This window comes from Carcharhinus amblyrhynchos, chromosome 19, assembly GCF_965287045.1.
Source record: "Carcharhinus amblyrhynchos chromosome 19, sCarAmb.v2.hapA, whole genome shotgun sequence".
Taxonomy (NCBI): Eukaryota; Metazoa; Chordata; class Chondrichthyes; order Carcharhiniformes; family Carcharhinidae; genus Carcharhinus; species Carcharhinus amblyrhynchos.
The window spans coordinates 23,833,396-23,852,365 of NC_137342.1; positions in this window are offsets into that span (position 1 = coordinate 23,833,396).

Here is an 18,970-nt window from a genome sequence, read left to right on the forward strand (position 1 = left end):
GGGCTCATATAGCAAGACAATATGAGTAGAGCTCAGGAATAGGAAGGGTGTAGTCACAATATTGGGGGTTTGCTATAGGCTACCCAACAGCCAGCAGGAGATAGATGAAGAGATATGTAGGCAGATTTTGACAAGGTATAAAAGTAACAGAGTTCTTTTGGTGGGAGATTTTAACTTCCCCTATATTAACTGGGACTCGCTTAGTGCTAGGGGGCGTGGATGGGCCAGAGTTTGTAAGAAGCATCCAGGGCAGTTTCTTGAAACAGTATGTAGATAGTCCAACTCGGGAAGAGGCCATTCTGGACCTGGTATTGGGGAATGAACCCAGCCAGGTGGTCAACATTTCAGTAGAGGGCACAGCCTCAAGATAAGGAGGGGCAGTTTAGATCGGAGTTGAGGAGGAACTTCTTCACTCAAAGGGTGGTGAATCTCTGGAACTCTCTGCCTGTTGAAGTGGTGGAGGCTACCTCGCTAAATATATTTAAGTCACAGGTAGATAGGTTTTTGACAGACGAGGGAATTAAGGGTTATGGGGAGAAAGCAGGAAAGTGGAACTGATCCACTTCAGATCAGCCATGATCTTATTGAATGGCAGGGCAGGCTCGAAGGGCTAGATGGCCTACTCCTGCTCCTATTTCTTATGTTCTTAATAGGGAAGCAGCTAGGGAACAGTGACCACAATTCAGTAAGTTTTAAGGTACTGATAGATAAGGAAAAGCGTGGTCCCCAAGTTAAGGTGCTAAACTGGGGGAAGGCTAATTACAATATTAGGTAGGAACTGGAGCATGTAGATTGGGGGCAGATGTTCGAGGGCAAATCAACATCTGGCATGTGGGAGGCTTTCAACTGTAAGTTGATAAGGATTCAGGACCAGCACATTCCTGTAAGGATGAAGGATAAATATGGCAAGTTTTGGGAACCTTGGATAATGAGAGATATTGTGAGCCTAGTCATAGAGAAAAAGGAAGTATTAGTCAAGGTTAGAGTATGGGAACACATGAAGCAAGTATGGAATACAAGGAAAATAGAAAGAAACTTAAGCAAGGAGTAAGGAGGGCTAAAAGGGGTCATGGAAAACCATTGACCAGCAGGATTAAGGAAAATCCCAAGACTTTTTAATACATATATAAAGAGCAAGAAGGTAGCCAGGGTGAGGGTTGGCACACACAAGAACAAGGGAGGGAATCTATATGTGGAGCCAGGGGAAGTATTAAATGAGTCCTTTGCATCAGTATTCACCAAAAAGAAAGACTTGGTGGATGATGAGTCTGGGAAAGGATGTGTAGATAGTTTGAGTCATGTTGAGATCAAAACGGAGGAGGGATTGGTGTTCTTGAGAAACATTAAGGTAGACAAGTCCCCAGGGCCTGATGGGATATACCCCAAAATACTGAGAGAGGCAAGGGAGGAAATTGCTGGGGCCTTGAGGGAAATCTTTGTATCCTCACTGGCTACAGGGGAGGTCCCAGAAGATTAGAGAATAGCCAATGTTGTTCCTTTGTTTAAGAAGGGTAGCAAGAATAATCCAGGTAATTACAGGCCGCTGAGCCTTATGTCAAATTATAGGAAAATTATTGGAGAGGATTCTTTGAGACAGGTTTTACTCCCACTTTGAAATAAGTGTATGTAGTAGAGAGAGACAACATAGTTTTGTGAAGGGGAGGTCATGTCTCACTAACTTGATCGGGTTTTTTGAGGAAGTGATGAATATGATTGATGAGAGTAGGGCAGTGGATGTTGTCTACATGGACTTCAGTAAGGCCTTTGACAAGGTCCCTCATGGCAGACTGGTGCAGAAGGTGAAGTCGAATGGGATCACAGTGAGCTTGCAAGGTGGATATAGAACTGGTTCAGTCACAGAAGACAGAGGGTAGCACTGGAAGGGTGTGTTTCTGAATGGAAGATTGTAACAAGTGATGTTCCTCAGGGATCAGTGCTGGGACCTTTGCTGTTCGTAATATACATAAATGACTTGGAAGAAAACATAACTGGTTTGATTAGTAAGTTTGCGGATGACACAAAGGTTGGTGGATTTTTAGATAGAGATGAGGACCTTCAGAGGATACAGCAGGATATAGATCAGTTGGAGGTTTGGGCTGAGAGATGCAAGATGGAATTTCATCTGGACAAATGTGAGGTAATACGTTTTGGAAAGTCTATTAAAGACAGGAAATATACAGGAAATATACAGTATTGATAGGCAGAGGCATCCATGTGTACAGGTACACGGGTCACTGAAAGTGGCAATGCAGGTGGAGAAGATAGTCAAGAAGGTATACAGTATGCTTGCCTCCATCGGCTGGGGCATTGAGTTTAAAAATTGGCAAGTCATGTTATAGCTTTATAGAACCTTAGTTAGACCGCACTTGGAATATAGTGTTCAATTCTGGTCATCATACTACCAAAAGGATGTGGAGGCTTTGGACCGGGTACAGAAAAGATTTACCAGGATGTTGTCTTGCATGGAGGGCATTAGCTGTGAGGAGAGGTTGGAGAAACTCGGTTTGTTCTCATGGGAATGAAGGAGATTGAGGAATGACCTGATAGAAGTCTACAAAATTATGAGGGGCATGGACAGAGTGGATAGTCAGAAGCTTTTTCCCAGGGTGGAAGAGTCAATTACTAAGGGGCATAAGTTTAAGTACAAGGGGCAAGGTTTAAAGGAGATGTACGAGGCAAGATTTTTACACAGATGGTGATGGGTGACTGGAACTCACTGCCGGGGGAGATAGCGGAAGCAGGGATGTCTGGACAAATATATGAATAGGATGGGGTTAGAAGCTTATGCCTCTGGAAGGGAAGGGGGTTTTAATTCAGTCGGGCAGCATGGTCGGTGCAGGCTTGGAAGGCCGAAGGGCCTGTTCATGTGCTGTAATTTTCTTTGTTCTTTGTACTCTAATGCCTTTGTGAAGATGATGGTGAAATTTGCGACTGTTGTTTTGATATGTCCAGTGATGTTGTAATTCTTATTCATTATGTGTGATTTTTGATGAGCAAGCAATCATATTGTCCATTTGGAATTTCCAAATGGACAATACATTGGAATTGAGTTGAACTGAATGTTAGGTATAGGTCATGATTGACAAAGAATGGTTGGTAAGTAAGTGATGAGTGTGGCACACTGAGCATTGTGTGAGGTTAATTGATGGTGGGATATGGTATTTAAGGATGAATTTAGTGGCCTTGAGCAGTTGAGTGTGTTCATTGAATCATGTCTCAGGGAATTATTTTTATAAGCAGATATGATGGTGAGTTTTATGGGGCAGTGAGTTCCACAAATCCACCACCCTCTGCAAGAAGTAGTTCCTCCTCATCTCAGTTTTAAATCTACTGCCTCTCAACCTATACCTGTGACCTCTTGTTTGAGATTGCCCCGTAAGAGGAAACATTTGGCCTATGTTTACCTTATCAATCCCTTTCAGTACTTTATATACCTCAATCAGATCCTCTTCTAAACTCCAGTGAGTACAAGCCAAACTGTTTAATCTCTCCTCATATGTCAACCCTTTCATCCACGGAATCAATTTATGTAAAACCTCTCTCTGATTGTCAGTCTAGAATGTTCTGCTCAAGCCTCTGGTGTGAGACACACAACCTTCAGGTTGAGCCAGGGCTGATGCATATATACGCTTTTCACTTTTGTTTTCAAAGCAATATTTATCTGGGGATATCCGTTCTTGCAATGGATTCCTACAAACAACTGTTAATGTCCCAAACTGTCCCCTAATTTACCCATACAGATAGCTTTTATGAAGTTTACTAATGGCTATTTGGAGCAATTTTAGTTGTAAAAATACAAATTGTAAAAATACAAAGAAGATGAAAGCAGAGCCTATCTTTCAAAACTTTAAGGGGCGGCATGGTGGCACAGTGGTTAGAAATGCTGCCTCACAGCTCCAGGGAGCTGCGTTCGATCTCCGGCTTGGGTCACCGTCAGTAAGGAGTTTGCACGTTCTCCCCATGACAGTTTGCATTTCCTCCGGGTGCTCTGGTTTCCTCCCAGAGTCCAAAACTGTGTGGTTTAGGTGCATTGGCCATGCTAAATTGCTCCAGGATGCATAGATTAAAGTGATAAATATTTGGGGTTACAGCGATAAAGCCTGGGTGGGATTGTTGTCGGTGTAGACTCGATGGGCCAAATGGCCTCCTTCTGCACTATAGGGTTTCTATGAAATTCTAACCGCTAAGCTTGGTGAATCTGCAGAGTCTGCTAATGAACACATGGTGGGGCCCTTGTTCTACATCTGCGAGCACAGCTGCTGTGTGCATTTGCTGAGGAATAAATCCTCCTATTAATCCAGGCCAGATTCAGAGAAAGTGAGTCGAAATCTAAGCCGAACTGTAACTGGCGGGACCACCACCGAGTCACGTACATAGCTCAAGAGAATGGACCGCTACCCCTCATTACTCAGCCACTGAAAAGGGACATGCACACCAGAAAAGAAAACAGATGTTTTCACATAAACCACCATCAGAACGGATGTGTAGAACTACACTTTTACAAAATAAAATGTGTATGTATACATTAAACTCCCGCAGTGACTAAAGAACACAGGGCATTCTTCTGTTCACAGTAGTTCACATTTGCTGTCCATACTGTCACTGAAATCTCAATCCAAAAGTTTAAGTTTATTTATTGGTGTCACAAGTAATGAAGTTACTGTGGAAATCCCCTAGTCGCCATGGTCTGGTGCCTTTTGAGTACACTGAGGGAGAATTTAGCATGGCCAATGCACCTAACCAGCACAACTTTCAGATTGTGGGAGGAAACCGGAGGAAACCCACGCAGACGTGGGGAGAATGTGCACATTCCACACAGACAGTGACCCAAGCCGGGAATCAAACCTGGGTCCCTGGTGCTGTGAGGCAGCAGTGCCAACCACTGAGCCACCAAGTTGGACTTTAAAGCACAATTCATTTAGCCAGACACCAACCAGTTCAAATTTATGCTTCATCCCTGGACCACCAATGTAGAAAGAGTGCAGTTTACTTTGTGATTTTTAATTCAGAAATGGAAAGCATTTTATCATAAACATTATAAAAGAGTATGAAAGCAATTGAAAGACAAGTTTGCTTGAGGGACAGGTTTACTCTCTTGGTCCCGTTGAAATATAACAACTCTGCCACCTTTGTCCCCAGTTGCTAGTAGGTCTCCAGAGTAGTTGAATTCAACAGTTGAAATTATATCTGCTTCAGCAACATCCTCACCCACGGCACCTTTCACCTGGGAGAAACACCACTGCAGGAAACTAGCTTTGATCTTTTTTCAGTGTGATTGGGAAGATCAGCTAGGGCAGCGTTATGACTAAATTACATGCAGCTTCAACACGTACCCCCATCAAGCGAGTACGTACATCTGCCCCCATCTAATCACTGCTGATTCAAACATATTGCATTATACAGGTGGTCAAGGGCTCCCCTAGCAAGCAAATTTCCAATGTCTGTCACTACCCAGTGCCCACCTTTTTAGTCCCCTCCACATCGGGCATCAGAAATGGAATGTTGACTTGTCAGTTCTCACTGCCAAGTGCTTCCAGAGGACCTCCAAGTCCTCAGCGTCAAAGGAAGTTGTGCTGCCCACACTTCTACTCCATGCCATCTACTTCTCTGGAGCCATCGCACATTTTCCTTTAACTGTAAGAACCAATTGCTTAGAGTTAAGCAAAGTTTGTTACTAGTTGAGTCATCTGTGCAAGCTTTTGATAGGACAACAGTACATTCAAATAAGGGGGTGAGACTCCCTGTTGTGCATTACATTATATCATTAATATGACATGGAATTACATAAAATCTACATCACACACACAAGTTGTTGGGAACAACTGGTCCATGTCAGTGCTTATGCTTATCTCCCACCCATCTTTTACTAGCTACATCAGCCTGTCCTTTTATCAATTTCTCCGTCATGCATTTATTCGGCTTCCCTTTAAGTGTGTCCATGCTATTCACCTCAACAACTATACGTGATCATGAGAGTTGGAATATGCCTTTAAGGAATAGCAACATGACATTACTAGAAGGGAAATGTGTCATGTGAACCAGTGTCAGTTTCACTATTCATTTTGAGCAGAAGACACACACACATACATATACATACATGTCTTCAAGCTTTTTACCTATGTATAAATATTCCCATGTGCCTAGTCTAAATAAATGAGCCCACATGTATACATAATCCCTTGTGAGCAATTGGTGCTAATATCATTCCAACAACATAACAGTGAGTTGCTCATTTTCATCATTTGTTAGTAAATAAGTCATTTCTGAATTCTCTATTGGGTTTATCCGTTAAATTTAGTAACTGTCTTATACCTATGCCTCCTAGTTTAAGTCTTCCCCCACTAGTGCAAACATTTTGATGTTCCCTATCTTAAAACCCTTACCAAGTCACTCCGTAGTCTTTTCTTCTCCAGTGAAATAGATCCAACCTGTTCAACCTTACCTGATGAATACAATCTTTCAGTTCTGATATCATCCTTGTTAAATTATGTATCGCCCCTCCTACACTATCTTTATATTCTTCTCTTAATATTGAGCCCAGAACCGTGCATATTATTCTAAGTGTGATTTAATCAAGGCTCTATATCTCTGCAAATTTCTTCCTTTTTTAATGGCATTATTAACCTGCATTTCTGTGTCTGTTAGCATTCCTATTCCAATTAGACTTTTACAATATTTTTATTTGTTTGTTCCTGAACAGGTGCCGGAGTGTGGTGAAAAGGCGATTTTCATAGTAACTTCATTGCAATGTTAATGTAAGCTACTTGTGACACTAATAAATAAATGAAATGAAAGCTTTTTTTCAGGAAGATACATTCTTTTAGCTTGATGTCAAATATCTTCCCTTCCAAATAGTAATTGAGCCATCGTCAAAAGGAAAGTTGAGTGTTCCCTCTGCTGGTGATATCAAGCTAATGTACTGTCCTGAGAATATTTGTGACTAGCTTGAAATCATTTTAAAATAGTAATATTGATTTGAAAATGTAATAGCAAACCTGCAAGTGCTCTGTAGATCTGTCAGCCCATTACTGTAGTTGGTGCTATGTTCCTGTGATATTTAAGCCTGAATACATCCACAGGTATATGCTGTTAGCTTGCTTATTGGCCCCCTGCTCAGCACTCAGTAACAACGTGCCTGCCGCTGATAAGGCCAGCTTTGTGCGAAATAAATGGTCAATGTCTCTTACTTTGTTTGAATCTGGTGAATAGATGTTAGCCTATTAGTCTTTGTGGGTAAACACCGTGGGTGAAATTTTGTCAGGAGAATTCTGAGTGTAAAAAGGGTGAGAAAACTAGCGATTTTCTCCCCTGTTTTTCCAATGAGGTAAGTGATGGTAATTTATGGCACGCTGTACAACAAAGGCTGTCATGTAACACTCCCCACCGATCATTGCCTCGGCCAATTGCCTCCCCCAAATGCCCTGATCAGGCCCCACCTCGACTGCAGAGTTACCCCCTTCCCTCCTCTCCTATGGACCTCCCCGCCTCCCCCTACCCCTCCGTACTGGCCTAGTCCCAACAGGTCCTGCCCCCTTGACCTTGCACCTGACCACCCCCAGGGAATTCAATGGCTCCCCAGTACCACTGGTAGGGATCATTTTTGATCCCCGCCTGGTGAGGACCTCCACCAGCAAGGTCAGAAAGGCAAGCGAGTCCGGACAATTGCATCCTTTCCAGACACAAGGCTGATTTTGCCAGGATAATGGGGCCAGCAAAGTCGGGAGAGGCAAGAAATCAGGCGCGCTTCCGATTTTATGCCTCTTGCTCATATTTCCCACCTCGTTATGCTACTCGACAAGCGCAGCAGGGTGGAAAAGTCCTACCCCCTATTTCCGGATGGTTGATTTGGGGATACCCCTGCTATCACGGCTTATGGAGGGCAAATGGTACGTTGGCCTTCATTGCAAGAGGATTTGAGCTAGAAGTACGGGTGTCTTACCACAATTATACAGGGCCTTGGCGAGACCACACCTGGAGTATTACGTGCTGTTTTGGTCTCCCTACCTAAGAAAGGATATTCTTGCCATACGGGGAGTGAAATGGAGGTTCCTTAGACTGATACAGGGATTGGAGGGACAGTCCTATGAGGAGAGATTGGATTAACAGGGCCAGTATTCACTGGAATTTAGAAGGTTGAGAGGAGATCTAATTGAAACATAAAATTCTAACAGGGCTGGACAGACTAGATGCAGGGAGGATGTTTTACCTGGTTGGGGGATCTAGAAGCAGGGATATACTCTCAGGATGCGAGGAAGACCTTTTAGGATTGAGATGAGGAAAAGTTCTTCACACAGAGAGTGGTGAACTTATGGAATTCTGTACCACAGAAGGTTGTGGAGATCAAGTCACTGAATATATTCAAGAAAGAGATTTTTTTTTTGTTTTAATGGTATCAAGGAGTATGGAGAGAAAATAGGAAAATATCATTGAAATTGAGGATCAGCCATGATTATATTGAACATAGAACACTACCGCACAAACAGGCCCTTCGGCCCACAAATTGCGCCAATCTGATCCCTACCTACCAGGTCTACCTAGAACCCTCAATCCCATTAAATCCCATGTACTCATCCAGAAGTCTCTTAAGAGACCCCAACGAGTTCCCCTCCACCACCACCGACGGCAGCCGGTTCCACTCACTCACCACCCTCTGAATGAAAAACTTACCCCCCTACATCTCCTCTGTACCTGCTCCCCAGCATCTTAAACCTGCGTCCTCTCGTAGCGACCATTTCAGCCCTGGGAAATAGCCTCTGAGAATCCACCCTATCTATACCTCTCAACATCTTATAAACCTCATACTGAATGGCGGAGCAGGTTTGAAGGGCACAATGGCCTACTCCTGCTCCTAGGTTCTATCTTTCTTTAGTAAGCAGATTACAGCGGCAATGACAGGCACTCGGTTGACATGAACCAGCCCAAAGTGATGGCAAAATGGCCATTCCCAGGAAATATTTCCTGTGTGACCTGGGCCTTGGAGATACAAATGCACCCCACTTGTGCCCCACAGATGCTTTTGTCTGGTATTCTAGACAATACTCTTCTGCCAGCATAGGGAGGGTGTTGTTGTTCGTTCATCATCATCGATGAGGACCTCGAAACCATTAGTCATTTTGAGGCTGGATGTGATGTGTCCAAAGATGACTGATCAGGCCAATTCGGGCATGAAATGTCCTGGCACATATTGGACAGACTTGTGTAGACACTGTAGTTGTTACGCTGGTGGCTCTGGACTTGCCAGCTCATGCTTAAGTTGTGCTTCAGCAATGCACCTTGCTTCATAAGCTTGACAGCCCTTGTGGATGAGGCAGCGCCGGGTAGAGCGGTCTTGTGTCAGCATTTCCCAGGTAGTCGTGACTATATCAAGCAATTTCTGGGAGGCCTTGAGTGTGTCTTTGTAACATTTCTTCTGCCCTCCATGCGAGTGTCTTTCAGCAGAGAGTTTGGTAGCACACAAAGTGATACCAAATAAACCTGTTGGACTTTAATCTGGTGTTGTGAGACTTCTTACTGCCTACCCCAGTCCAATGCTGACATTTCGACATCATGGCCAGTGTTGATGGTGTGGTAGGAGGGAAATGGAGCGAGGTCTGATAAACCTAGATAAATCTGCTGGAGCACCACAATACAACCTAGGAGGACTCTCCAGGATTACAAAATGGCCCAGCATTTGCGAGAGGAGAGCAGCATCTAATGTATTCCATTTGTTGGGGGCTTCTTGCTCATTATTACTTAAGCTTGAAAATCTTTTGCACCGCAGGTTGCTGAATATACAAGGCGATAATAGTGAGGCATGGTCAATGGGACTTCTAGAATGGCAGTGAACAAACAAGAACAACACTCTCTCTCCTTCACCCAGGAGATTTATGATGTGGAGATGCCGGTGTTGGATTGAGGTGGGCACACTAGAAGTCTCACAACACCAGGTTGACACATCTGATGAAGGAGCAGTGCTCCGAAAGCTCATGATTCCAGATAAACCCATGAGATTTATGAATAGTAAGAATTGGGAATTTGAGTAAATCGTGTACGAAAAGAAAATGAAGAGAGAAGAGAGTTTGGATAAAAGATTGAGAACAGGGATACGGAAAAGATTTTTAAAGTTTCAATTTTATATCTTAAAAACTATTAGGAATAATTTACTACTTGTAGGAGTGAGATTGCATAGTTTAAATTGTTCCATTTCTGGGCTAGAGATCTTGAGTAGCAGCATAGGATAAGAACATGATTTTCAGCATGAAAAGAGCCTGTACATAATTAAATGTTAGCTGTCTTATGGCACAATGGGTAACATCCCTGCCTGTGAGCCAGGGGCTCCGTACATTTTAATGGCACAAAGCAGCAGATCCCAATTAAATGAAGGTAACAATGGCTTAGTGCAATTCAGCCATCAATTTATGGTGATTCACAACTCATTATGTAGCTCTCTCTTGTCGCAAATGGTGAATGATTTACACATTAATAATAGCGTTAGCTTGAAACTCACTGCCATTTTGTTAGCAATTGGCTACTTGCTGAAGCTGAAGAAAATGGTAATAATAGTGAAGAAACGATAGAAAATGCTGGGAATACTCAGCATCTGAGGGGAGAGGAACACAATTAATGTTTGTGGTCAAAGATACCTTAGCAAAGTGGGGAAAGATAGAAATGTAAAAGGTGTTGAGTGAAGTGGGGGGAAGAGAAGGTACTAAAAGGAAGGTCTGTGATAGGGTGGAGAGCAAGAGAGATTGTGGGAAATTATCATTTTCACATCAGGATGAAAGTTGCAGAGTTAGAAGAAATACAGCATCAATCTCATATAATGGCATTAAAATGGTTTCAGTGTAAATGGATGAGTTGATTGAGAAGTGGGCAAATTCACTACATGAACCCATAACATGCTATATAAAGTTTATCACAAATTTTGTGTATCTCTGCTACCTCACAGCGCCAGTGACCTAGGGTCAATTCCGGCCATGGGTCACTGTGTGTGTGAAGCTTGCACGTTCTTCCCGTGTCTGTGTGAGTTTCCTCCTGGTGCTCTGGCTTCCTCCCACACTCCAAAGATGTGCACATTAAGTTGATTGGCCAAGCTAAAAATTGTCTCTCAGTGTCAGGGGGATTTGCAGGGTAAACACATGGGGTTACAGGTATAGGGCCGTGTGAAATTGTCATAGGTGCAGGTTTGATGGGCCAAATGTCACAGCTTTGATAAAGGGTCATCCAGATACGAAGCATTGTCTTTATTCTCTCTCCACAGATGCTGTCTGACCTGATCAGATTTTCCAGCATTTTCTGTTTTTCTTTCAGATTCCAGCATTCGTGGTATTTGCCTTTATCTCATTCTGATATTATACAAGATGTTTCTCTGAAGTTGTCACAGCTACCGTTTGAACTTATTGTGTGATCACTTCAAAGGGGTTCCAGAATTGATTGATTGAAACACTCTGTACTCATGTATAGCCTACAGAGGCTTTTGTTCCTATTATGTTGAGAAACCAAGGGGAAGGATCAAAACCCATTGTGCAGGACATCAGAACAGTGGGAGGAATAGTGAGTATGCTCCTTCTAGACAAGTGAGACAAAATTCCTAACTTCCACTCAATGGAAACTCTACTGATGATGTAACTATTATACTAATTCCTAATTCAACTGAGTGACCAGTAACCAGATACAGAGAAAAATAAAGTTGTGGAGGAGCACACTGAATATAATTCACCTCTGGTTAGTCAGCTCAGATGTAACATTTATATTTGGTTTCCACTTCAAATTATGCATGAGACTTATATAATTGCTCATTATAAGGTGAATCAATCTGTATTAGCCTGGTAGCTTTATCCATCTTGGAAATCTGACTGTCTCCACTTTATAAATCAAGAACTAAATGTAACATACACATTCTGTTCCAACTCAGGCAGATGAGGGGAGGATAATGTGGAGAGTTGCGTATTTGCCAATGGGCAGAATTGCTTTCCCTGTGGCCTCCTTTCCACTAAGGCAAAGAGTCAGGTAGAGACACAGCAAAACCAAAGAGAGATTTGAGGGAAAATTGTTGACTTCATCCTGGCATATAAAGGGACTCATATCTGGGGAGTATTATTACTAGGCTATTAACCCAGAAACTCAGATAATGTTCTGGGGACCCAAGTTCAAATCCTGTCGTGGCAGTTGGTGGAATTTGAATTCAATTAAAAAAAATCTGGAATTAAGAATCCACTGATGACCATGAATTGATTGTCAGAAAAACCCATTTGGTTTACTAACGTCCTTCAGGGAAGGAAATCTGCTGTCCTTACCTGGTCTGGGCTACATGTGACACCAGAGCCACAGCAATATTGTTGATGCTCAACTGCCCTCCAAGGGATTAAGGATGGGTAATAAATGCTGGCCAGCCAGCGACGCCATGTCCCATGAATGAATAATAACAAAAATCATGAGGTCCCTAGCTTTCCAGGACTAATCCTGAAGAATGTGGGAGGTACCATTTCTGATCATACTTTTAGTGAGCACCAGGGAATCTTCTTCAACTATTTTCATTCCTTTAATTGAGTCTTTGATTTCTGTGCCTCAATGAATCAATAACCAATACAGACAGTCTTCGAACATACGACGCAGTTTGTTCCTGAAAACAGCACCTTAAGTTGAAATGCCATAAATTGGAATCGATTTTTCCATAAGAGCCATGTTAAATGCGGGACTGGTTTCTGAACCAAGGCCTGATAACCTATTTTCATCATATTAACTCAGAACTTCGGACTATCTCTTATGCCAGATGTATGCTTAACTGCCATTATTATTATACCCTTAATTTTAAGTAAGTGTTTGGAAAAGCAAAAACACCAAGTACTGCAAAAATGCATTGGAACAGCAACTGAATGTTGATGCACACATATCATAGCATTATACAGTGCTGAAGGGAGCCATTTGGTCCAGCAAGTCTGCACCAACCACAATCCCACCCAGGCCCTATCCCCATAACCCCAAGCATTTACCCTAGCTGATCCTCCCAACACTGAGAGGCAATTTAGCCTGGCCAATCCACCTAACGTGAACATCTTTGGACTGTGGGAGGAAACCCAAACAGACATGGGGAGAATGTGCAAACTCCACACAGACAGTGACCCAAGCCTGGAATCGAACCCGGGTCCCTGGTGCTGTGGGGCAGCAGTGCTAACCACTGTGCCACCGTGCCACCATATGAATATCGATGCACACACATCAATGTCACTGAACATCAATGTGTTTGTATGAATGCACATGTATGAACACCAGTGGCACAATGTCATGAAGTCAAAATCAATGTGGGAAAGTCAACACGGAGCCCATTTATAAACATCATTCATCGTTACTCGGCAATTGTAAAGGTGAGGAATGCCTGTTCTGTCTAAAGTTTATCTATTAATCACAAGTAAGGCTTACATTAACACTGCAATGAAGTTACTGTGAAATTCCCCTGAAGATGCGGTCACAGACTTAGAGCCTGTTTCAAAATTCATGTGTACTTTGTGTTGGCTCAGCTGGCCCACAGGTTACAAAGCGTTGTTTAGCTGGCACATTAATCATTCAACTCAATGCTGATGATAAAAATAGACAATGCTCAATGGGAAACAGTGGGATACAGAATTCACTGTGATTTATTACACACATTTCACTCATGGATAAGCTAAATACTGCAGATTTCTACTGAGTGCTCTGCTCATAATATGCATTTATATCTTTTTTTATTAACTAAGATCATTTCAATTTAAATCTAGTTTTACCTGCGATAAGAACCATTACAATAAAGCAGGCAATTTAGTATTCCTCAGTGGTTCTTGAGAGCTGCCTCTCCAGCTGTGAAGAGTCTAACCTTACGATTTCATAGCTTCATCCCTTCTCTGAAAAGAACAGTCTGCAGCAGCCTTTTAACTCCACCATTTGGTTTACATGCTTTGATGTTCTCAAGGTTTGTTTTATATAAAACAGCTCACTTGTTTGGGGGTTCATTCACTTCAGAAGGATGTCTGCTTTTGAAACAAAGAACGATATACATTCCTGATGTTGAATGCTGCATTTTCAATTGCTTTGGCGCAATCAGTGTAGATCATAGGTCATAGAATCCCAGCAGTGCAGATGGAGGCCATTTGGCCCATTGAGTCTGTACCGACCACAATTCCACCTACATCCTAACCCCATAATCCCATGAATTTACTCTGCTAGTCCCCCTGACACTACTCAAATACTCAATTCCTGCTTACAGAATAATGTGGCGCGGTGGCACTGTGGTTCGCTCTTGTGCCTCACAGTGCCAGGGATCCGGTCCAATTCTGGCCTCAGGTGTCTATGTGGAGTTTGCATGTTCTCCCCGGGTCTGTGTGGGTTTGTTCCAGGTGCCCCGGTTTCCTCCCACACTCCAAAGATGTGCACGTAATTGGACAGGTTAAATTGCCCCTTAGTGTCAGAAAGATTAACAGGGTAAAATGTGGGATTAAGGGGATAGGGCCTGGGTGGGATTGTTGTCGGTCAGGATAGAAGGACCGAATGGCCTCCTTCTACACTGTAGAGATTCTATGATTCGATAATGAACACACCGTCAGAGCTACAGTTTAAGAAGAACACTCAATCTCAATACAGAGTGTAAAGCTGAAGGTTGGTTGATGGGAGAAGTCCAATCACACTGCCTTGATCCTTGGAGCAACGTGTCATAAATTCAAGGCTTATTGAACCTTGAGCATCTGGGCAGCAAAATCCAGGAATCCTGGGAAAGGATCTCCAAATTTCTCTCTGAACTTTAGCAAGTGAGTTTCCGTCACAGAACGGGGAGCTGTTCCTGGAGGATATAGAACATAGAACATTACAGCACAAACAGGCCCTTCGGCCCACGAGTTGCGCTGATCACATCAACACCTACCAATCCATAGACCTATCTATAACCCCCAATCCCACTAAATCCCATATACTCATCCAGAGACTTGGATAGAGCAGGGTCAGGAATGGATGTTGCAGGTTCCGGGGTACAAATGCTTTAGTCGGAGTAGAGAAGAAGGTAGAAGGGGGGGTGGGGTAGCATTGCTAGTCAAGGACTGTATCACAGTGTCGGAGAGAAAGTTTGATGAGGACTTGTCAGTTGAGGTAGTATGGGCGGAGATTAGAAATAGGAGAGGAGAGGTCACCCTGTTGGGAGTCTTTTATAGACCTCCTAAAAGTTCTAGAGAGGTTGAGGAAAGGATTGCGGAGACAATCCTGGTTAGGAGTGAAAGTAATAGGGTAATTGTTATGGGGGACTTTAACTTTACGAATATTGATTGGAGTTGCTATAGTTCTAGCTCGCTAGAGGGGTCAGTGTTTGTACAAAGCGTGCAGGAAGGTTTTTTGTCTCAGTATGTAGACAGGCCAACTAGAGGTGAGGCTATATTGGATTTGGTGCTGGGAAATGAGCCAGACCAGGTGCTAGACTTGGAAGTTGGTGTGCATTTTGGTGATAGTGACCACAATTCGGTTACGTTCACCTTAGTGATGGGAAGAGATAGGCATGAACCTCGGGTCAGCAATTTTAGCTGGGGTAAGGGCGATTATGAGGCTATCAGGAGTGAATTAGGAAGCATGGATTGGATTAGGGGATTACAGGGACTGGGAACGTCTGAAATGTGGAGTTTTTTCAAGGAGCAGCTACTGCGAGTCCTTGATAGGTATGTCCCTGTCAGGCATGGTGGATTTGGTAGATCTAGGGAACCGTGGTGCACTAAAAGAGTTGAGTCGATGGTTAAAAAGAAAAAGGAGGCTTATGTTAGGATGAGATTGGAGGGCTCAGATAGTGCACTAGAAAGCTTTAGATTGGCTAGGAGGGAGTTGAAGAGTGAGTTGAGAAGGGCTAAAAGAGGACATGAGAAGACTTTGGCTGATAGGATTAAGGAGAATCCTAAGGCGTTCTATAGGTATGTCAAGAACAGAAGGTTGGTCAGGGCAAGATTAGGGCCAGTTACAGACAGCAGGGGGAAGTTGTGTGTGGAACCGGAGAAGATTGGAGAAGTATTGAACCAATATTTCTCTTCGGTGTTCACGCAGGGGGACATGAATATAGCTGAGGAGGACATTGGGTTGCAGGGGTGTAAAATAGACAGTATTACGGTTGATAAAGAGGATGTGCTGGAAATTCTTGAGGGGCTGAAAATAGATAAGTCCCCTGGTCCGGATGGGATCTACCCTAGGATTCTCTGGGAGGCTAGAGAGGTGATTGCAGAGCCTCTGGCTCAGATCTTCAGGTCGTCATTGGTCTCTGGTGTAGTCCCGGAGGATTGGAGGATAGCGAATGTTGTCCCATTGTTTAAGAAGGGGAACAGAGACTTTGCCGGGAATTATAGACCGGTGAGTCTTACTTCTGTTGTGGGCAAGGTTTTAGAAAAAATTATTAGGGATAGGATTTATAGTTATTTGGAGTGTAATGAATTGATTAGAAATAGTCAACATGGTTTTGTAGCGGGTAGGTCGTGCCTTACTAACCTTATTGAGTTTTTTGAGAAGGTGACCAAAGAGGTGGATGGGGGTAAGGCAGTTGACGTGGTATACATGGATTTTAGTAAGGCGTTCGATAAGGTTCACCATGGTAGGCTTCTGCAGAAAATGCAGATGTATGGGATTGTGGGTAATCTAGGAAGTTGGATCAGGAATTGGCTATCAGATAGGAGACAGAGGGTGGTGGTGGATGGTAAATATTCATCATGGAGTACAGTTACGAGTGGTGTGCCTCAGGGATCTGTTTTGGGGCCACTGTTGTTTGTAATTTTTATTAATGATCTGGATGAGGGTATAGTTGGGTGGATTAGTAAATTTGCTGATGACACCAAAATTGGAGGTGTGGTAGATTGTGAGGAAGGGTGTCATAGTCTGCAGGGAGACTTAGATAGGTTGCAGAGCTGGGCCGAGAGGTGGCGGATGGAATTTAATGCGGAGAAGTGTGAGGTAATTCACTTTGGTAGGAGCAACAGATGTGTCGAGTATAGGGCTAACGGGAGGACTTTGAATAGTGTGGATGAACAGAGGGATCTAGGTGTGTGTGTACATAGATCCCTGAAAGTTGGGAATCAAGTAGATAAGGTTGTTAAGAAGGCGTACGGTGTCTTGGCGTTTATTGGTAGGGGGATTGAATTTAGGAGTCGCAGTGTAATGTTGCAACTGTACACTACTCTAGTGCAGTTCTGGTCCCCGCATTACAAGAAGGATGTGGAGGCGTTGGAGAGGGTGCAGAGGAGGTTTACTAGGATGGTGCCTGGTATGGTGGGGAGGTCCTATGAGGAGAGACTGAGGGACTTAGGGTTGTTTTCGTTGGAAAGAAGGCGGCTAAGAGGGGATCTTATTGAAACATATAAGATGATTAGAGGTTTAGATAGGGTGGATAGTGATGGCCTTTTTCCTCGGATGGAGAAAGCTAGCACGAGGGGGCATGGCTTTAAATTAAGGGGGGGTAGCTACAGGACGGATGTCAGGGGTAGGTTCTTTACCCAGCGGGTGGTGAAGGATTGGAATGCCCTGCCTGCTGCAGTTGTAAATGCGTCTAGTTTGGGGGCGTTTAAGAGATCTCTGGATAGGTTTATGGACGAAAAGGGATTGGTATAGGCTAGTGGGTCATTGTTTTTGTAACTGGTCGGCGCAACATCGTGGGCCGAAGGGCCTGTTCTGCGCTGTAATGTTCTATGTTCTATGTTCTATGTAGAAGTCTTTTAAAAGACCCCAGCGAGTTCGCCTCCACCACCACTGACGGCAGCCGATTCCATTCACTCACCACCCTCTGAGTGAAAAACTTACCCCTAAGTATGATTCCAAGACAATTAAAGGGAGCACATTTTAACTGTTACCGCTGGCTAATTGCATGGGTGACGACAAATCAGTCACCTGATTTACATTTCACATGACTTCCTTTTCCATTGAAATCAATGAAGGAGAAAAATGAACAGGGTATGAATTGGTGGGGCATTCACCCATTTTCTGCCCAGCATACCTTTTGGACTGTGGAACAAAACCAGAGCACCTGGAGGAAACCCACACAGGCATGGAGAGAACGTGCACACCCTGCACAGACAGAGACCTAAGCTGGGAATCGAACCCGGGTCCCTGGCACTGGGAGGCAATAGTGCTAACCACTGTGCCACCGATTAGATAACGGTGCTCTAAAACAAAAATAACCCTTGTTCCTTGCTGCACCTCACGGGCATTTGGTCTCTGATCTTCGGGTAAGTGTTCTCCAAGGCGGCCTTCACAACACACAACAATGCAGAGTCGCTGAACAAAGACTAATAGGCAAGTTCCGCAGACATGACGACGGCCTCAACCGGGATCTTGGGTTCATGTCACACTATCTGTAACCCCCACGGCTTGCCTGGACTTGCAAAATCTCACTAACTGTCCTGTCTGGAGACAATACACATCTCTTTAACCTGTGCTTAATGCTCTCTCCACTCACATTGATTAGCTGTAAAGACTTGCATTCTAATCATTATTCTGTAAATTGAGTTTGTGTTTTTATATGCTCTGTTTGTGAGCAGATCTCCCACTCACCCAACGAAGGAGCAGCGCTCCGAAAGCTAGTGACATTTGCTACCAAATAAACCTGCTGGACTTTAACCTGGTGTTGTGAGACTTCTTACTGTGTTTACCCCAGTCCAATGCCAGCATCTCCACATCAGCTCCTCCCTCTGCCAGCTCAGTGTTACTGACAACTCCTCCTCTCAACGTGGCTCTTGGCTTCTGCTTTTATCTGCAGTTCCAAGTGCTGTGGGTATGATTTCCCATTGGACTAGGAACTTTTCTGCCCACAGTTTGTAGCAACATTCAATCCCATAGATTAACAACATGAAGTAGGAGCTGGAGAGTGGAATGAGGATGATGATGTGGGTGTGGGTTGGGGAGCCAGGAGTAGGAGCCAGGAATAGCACTGCGGAAGTAGTGAGGAGAACAGCAGCATCAAGATCAAAGAGAGGGGAATGTAAGAGCACCTACATGGACTGAAGAGTGAAGG